Source organism: Loxodonta africana, chromosome 25 (assembly GCF_030014295.1).
Source record: "Loxodonta africana isolate mLoxAfr1 chromosome 25, mLoxAfr1.hap2, whole genome shotgun sequence".
NCBI lineage: Eukaryota > Metazoa > Chordata > Mammalia > Proboscidea > Elephantidae > Loxodonta > Loxodonta africana.
In genome coordinates this window covers 52,212,965-52,218,811 of record NC_087366.1, presented here as the reverse complement: position 1 = coordinate 52,218,811, position 5,847 = coordinate 52,212,965, and positions in this window count along the sequence as shown.

The window sequence follows — 5,847 nt, the reverse complement described above, 5'->3', positions numbered from 1 at the left end:
GATTTACAACACATAATTACATCAGATCACAAAATGGAGAACAACCACACAATACTGGGAATCATGGCCTAGCGAAGTTCATATGAATTTTTGAGGGACACGATTAAATCCATGGCACACTCTACCCCCCCTTCCCACCCCTGGAAACCACTAATAAACTTTGTTCTCTATACATTTGTCTTTTCTTATGTTTTTGTATAAGTGAAGTCATACAATACCTGTCCTTTTATGATTGACTTATTTCACTCAGCATATGAGATGCGATTGACCCAGGCCATGGTGTTTTCAATCATCTCATATGCATGAGAAAGTTGGGCAATGAACAAGGAAGACAAAAGAAGAATTGATGCCTTTGAATGATGATGTTGGTGAAGAATATTAAGTATACCATGGACTGCCAAAAGAACAAACAAATCTGTCTTGGAAGAGGTACTACCAGAATGTTCCTTAGAAGCAAAGATAGCAGGACTTTGTCTCAAATACTTTGGACATGTTATCAGAAGGGACCAGTCCCTGGAGAAGAGTATCATGCTTGGTAAAGTACAGGGTAGGTGAAAAAGAGGCAGACCCTCAATGAGATGGATTGACACAGTGGCTGCAACAATGGGCTCAAACATAGCAACAATTGTGAGGACGGTATAGGACCAGGCGGTGTTTCATTCTGTTGCACATAGGGTCACTATGAGTCAGAACTGATTCAATGGCACCTAACAACAACAATAACATTTCTAAAAGTCTTGTCCAAATTCACTTTTTATTGCCCTAGTTAAGGCCCAGAGGGAGCTTAAAGAAAGTCTACAGAGGAGGTAAACTTAAAAAAAAAAAAAAGAAGACTAAGAAACTGAAAGGAGAGTATTATCTGTTTGGGTAGAAATTTCACCTCAAATTAGTGAGTCCTCAGGCTGTATCCATTGAAGTTTTTTGTTTGTTTGTTTCCTTGAACTAATTTGTTCTCTGGGAGTGTTTACAAAATTGATTTAGGGAAAAGTATACAACCATTCTCAAAGATACTTCACTTTTACCAACTCTAATATAATAAATAGAAAACTGAAAAAAAATTATGGCATGCTTAAACATATTATAACGGAGTCCTAGTGGCGCAGTAGTTAAGCACTCAGCTGCTAACCGGAAAGTCAGCAGTTCAAACCCACCAGCTGCTCTTCAGGAGAAAGATGTGGCAGTCTGCTTCAACAAAGCTAGCAAGGAGCCAACTAAGATGCATCAGTTTGTCTCAACCCACCTGGAGCAAAGGAGAATGAAGAACACCAAAGACACAAGGTAATTATGAGCCCAAGAGGCAGAGAGGGCCACATAAAGCAGAGACTACATCAGCCTGAGACCAGAAGAACTAGATGGTGCCCGGATACAATCGATGACTGCCCCAAAGGGAACACAGCAAAGAACCCCTGAGGGAGCAGGAGAGCAGTGGGATGCAGACTTCAAATTCTCTTAAAAAGACCAGACTTAATGGTCTGACTGAGATTAGAAGGACCCCGGTGGTCACGGTCCCCAGACCTTCTGTTGGGCCAAGACAGGAACCATTCCCAAAGCCAACTCTTCAGACAGGGATTGGACTATGGGATAGAAAATAATACTGGGCAAGAATGAGCTTCTTGGATCAAGTAGACACATGAGACTATGTTGGCATCTCCTGTGCGAAGGGGAGATGAAAGGGTAGCGGGGGTCAGAAGCCGGCCAAATGGACATGAAAAGAGTAGAGGAAAGGAGTCTGCTGTCTCATTAGGGGGAAGGCAATTAGGAGTATATAGCAAGGTGCTTATGAATTTTTGTATGAGAGTCTGTCTTGATTTGTAAACTTTCACTTAAAGCACAATAAAAATTAAAAAAAAAAAAAAAAAGATTTATAGCCTTGGAAACCCTATGGGGCACTTCTATTCTGTCTTACAGGATCACTATGAGTCAGAATCAACTCAATGGCAATGGGTTTGGTTTTTTGGTTTTGGTGTACATATTACAAAAGAATCAATTATTATAACTTCTCCCTATGCATTTAAATATGGTTTTATTTACCAAAAAAAAAAAATCTTCAATTTACACACAATTTTTTAGTTTAATTCAATAGACACTACTAAACATGTACACGAACCAGACAGTGCCTGGAGCATATCTATGTGAAGTGAGGCTCTATTTTAAGAACCAACGTGTATGAAATTATTCAATTGTCACAATAAGTATGAAGTTGGTACTTTCATTCTACATTTTATAAATGAGGAACTTGACACACAGAGAGATTAAGTAACTTGATTGAGGCTTCATAGTTGGTGAGTGGAAGAGGCTAGAATTTGAACTCATGTGCTTTGAGTCCAGGGTCTGCATTCTTAATCAAACTATATTATTGGCCCTTTACTACTCTTCTGTCCTTAACACTTCTATACTGAGAGCAGAGAGGCAACAGGCCAGCCAGTGGAGACACAAAGATAAAGAAGACTCAAGGCATGAGCAGACTGGTACAGGAAAACAAGAGTGAAATCAAACGTGCAGGCGCCCTGGTTGAAGCCTGCACAGGGAATAGTCATGGAATTTCCTGACCACTCTAGCACTGGAGAGGAAGGCCCTCACGGGGAGGAGGGCTCTTGTGCTGAGTTTCACAGATGAGCTTACCTGAAGTTGGTGTGTTAGAAGAAACTATCCTCGTAAGACCTGGAGGAAGAGGGTCCCAGGAAGAGGGAAAAGCAAAAGCAAAGGTCTGAAGGAGGAGTGTGAGCTTGGCATGTTCAAGGAGCAGAATGAAGTCCAAAGTGGCTGGAGCAGAGAGTCTTACTCTAAATAGCATAGCTAATAGATCGCAAAGATGGTATTCAAATCTGGGTCTGTCTGAGGCCAAAGTCCATAGTCTACCACTATGTGACATTGCCTAAATGAACAAATAGAACCAGTTCTGCATGTTGCCAGAACCCAGTTGTGTTTTTAGATTACCTTGAGCAAAATTGAAAGAAAAGGGAGTATATGGAATCAAAACCCAAAATGAAGGTAAATTCTTGCAAGCCAAAAGGTTTCTTTTGAGATGGGAGATACAAAGACAAATAAAGCATTGTAGTGATTGATCAAACATGCAATCAGGATGCACTGATAATTACTGGTGATTGGAATGCAAAAGTTAGAAGTAAAGAAAGATTGGTAGTTGGAAAATATGGCCTTGGTGATGGAAATGATGCAGGAGATAGCATGATTGAATTTTGCAAGACCAATGACTTCTTCATTGCAAATTCCTTTTTTCAACAACATAAACAGTGACTATACACATGGACCTCACCAGATGGAATAAACAGGAATCAGATCAACTGCATCTGTGGAAAGAGGCGATGGAAAACCTCAATATCATCAGTCAGAACAAGGCCAGGGGCCAACTGTGGATCAAACCATCAATTACTCATACAGGTTTAAGTTGAAACTGAAGAAAATTAGAACAAGTTGACTAGAGCCAAAGTACAACCTTGAGTATATCCCACCTGAATTTAGAGACCACCTCAAGAATAGATTTGACACATTGAACACTAATGACCCAAGACCAGACGAGTAGTGGAATGACTTCAAGGACATCATACATGAAGAAAGCAAGAGGCCACTATAAAGGCATGGCAGCTCAAGAAGACAAAGTAAAGTATTATGATGACATGTACAAAGACCTGGAGATAGAAAACCAAGAGAAGAACACATTCAGCATTTCTCAAGCTGAAAGAACTGAAGAAAAAATTCAAGCCTCAAGTTGCAATATTGAAGGATTCTACAGGGAAACTATTGAATGACCCAGGAAGCATCAAAAGAAGATGGAAGGAATACACAGAGTCACTACACCAAAAAGAATTGGTCAATGTTTAACCATTTCAGGAGGTAACACATGAACAGGAACTGATGGTACTGAAGGAAGAAGGAAGAAGTCCAAGCTGCACTAAAGGCATTGGCGAAAAACAAGGCTCCAGGAATTGACGGAATACCAACTGAGATGTTTCAACAAACAGATGCAGTGCTGGAAGTGCTCACTCGTCTATGCCAAAAAATTTGGAAGACAGCTAACTGGCCAACTGACTGGAAGACACCCATATTTTATGTCTATTCCCAAGAAAGGTGACCCAACCAAATTAGGAAATTATCAAACAATATCATTAATATCACATGCAAGCAATATTTTGCTGAAGATCATTCAAAAGCAGCTGCAGCAGTAAGTCAACAAGAAAGTGCCAGAACTTCAAGCCAAATTTAGAAGAGGATGTCAACCAGGTATATCACTGCTGATGTCAGATGGATCTTGGCTGAAAGCAGAGGATATGAGAAAGATGTTTACCTGTGTTTTACTGACTATGCTAATGCATTCAACTGTGTGGATCACAACAAATTATGGATAATATTGTGAAGAATGGGAATTCCAGAATACTTAATTGTGCTCTTAAGGAACCTGTACATAGATCAAGAGACAATTGTTGGGACAGAACAAGAGGATACTGCGTGATTTAAAGTCAGGAAAGGTGTGCGTCAGGGTTGTATCCTTTCACCGTACCTATTCAATCTCTATGCGGAGCAAATAATCTGAGAAGCTGAGCTATGTGAAGAAGAATGAGGCTTCAGGATTGGAGGAAGACTCATTAAAAACCTGCAATATGCAGATAACACAACCTTGCTTGCTGAAAGTGAAGAGGGCTTAAAGCACTTACTGGTGAAGATCAAAGACCACAGCCTTCAGTATGAATTGCACCTCAACATAAAGAAAACAAAAATCCTCACAACTGGACCAACAAGCAACATCACGATAAATGGAGAAAAGAATGAGGTTGTCAAGGATTTCATTTTACTCGGATCCACAATCAACATCTATGGAAGCAGCAGTCAAGAAATCAAAAGACGATGAAAGGGCTGACTCAATAGGGGGAGAGCAAGTGGGAGAAGGGAGTAAGATGTATGTAAACTTACATGTGACAGACTGATTGGAATGGTAAATGTTCACTTGAAGCTTAATAAAAATTAATTAAAAAAAAAAAAAAGGTATGTAGGGTGGGGCAATATCAGACCTCCTTAGCCCCCAGCCCTCAGCTGCCAAGGCCACAATGGAACATGTCTGAAATGGCCTGGAGAAATGTTAATTGGTCAGTTATGCAGGAACCTTGTGGTTTCCAAAGCCAGTTGAGAAAATTAAATTGGAAAATATGAGAAATAGTAAAAGTCGAATGAAAATTTGGAATATTTAAAGAAACTTTATTTCAATTAGTTATGTTTTATCTTTTAGGTAACTTATTGATGTTAAATTGAATCTGCTTCTAAGACAAAGGTTCGGTCTGTCATTAGAATAAGATTCCTGAGTCAGAAACCAAGCCATATGGCTTTAAGAAAAAACTAAGGTTTTTTAAGATCTTTGGGTTAAATAACTATTGTTTCTTGGTAACTTATGATAAACTCCTGACAAGTTTGAAAGCCACAAAAATTTTCATAAAGAAAAAGTGCTAAAAAGGTTTATTTAATATGATATAAATTACATGGAACATGTTTTAAAGTCTTAAAAAAAAAAAAAAGAAATCAAAAGACGCATTGCATTGGGCAAATCGGCTGCAAGAGATCTTTTCAAAGTGTTAAAAAGCAAACATGTTACCCTGAGGACTAAGGTCTGCCTGACCCAAGCCATGATCTTTTTAATTGCCTAATATGTATGCGAAAGCTGGACAATGAATAAGGAAGACCAAAGAAGAACTGACACCTTTGAATTGTGGTGTTTGTGAGGAGTATTGAATATACCACGGACTGCCAAAAGAATGAACAAATCTGTCTTGGGAGAAGTCCAGCCAGAATGCTCCTTGGAAGCAAGGATGGTGACTCTGTCTCACATACTTTGGACATGTT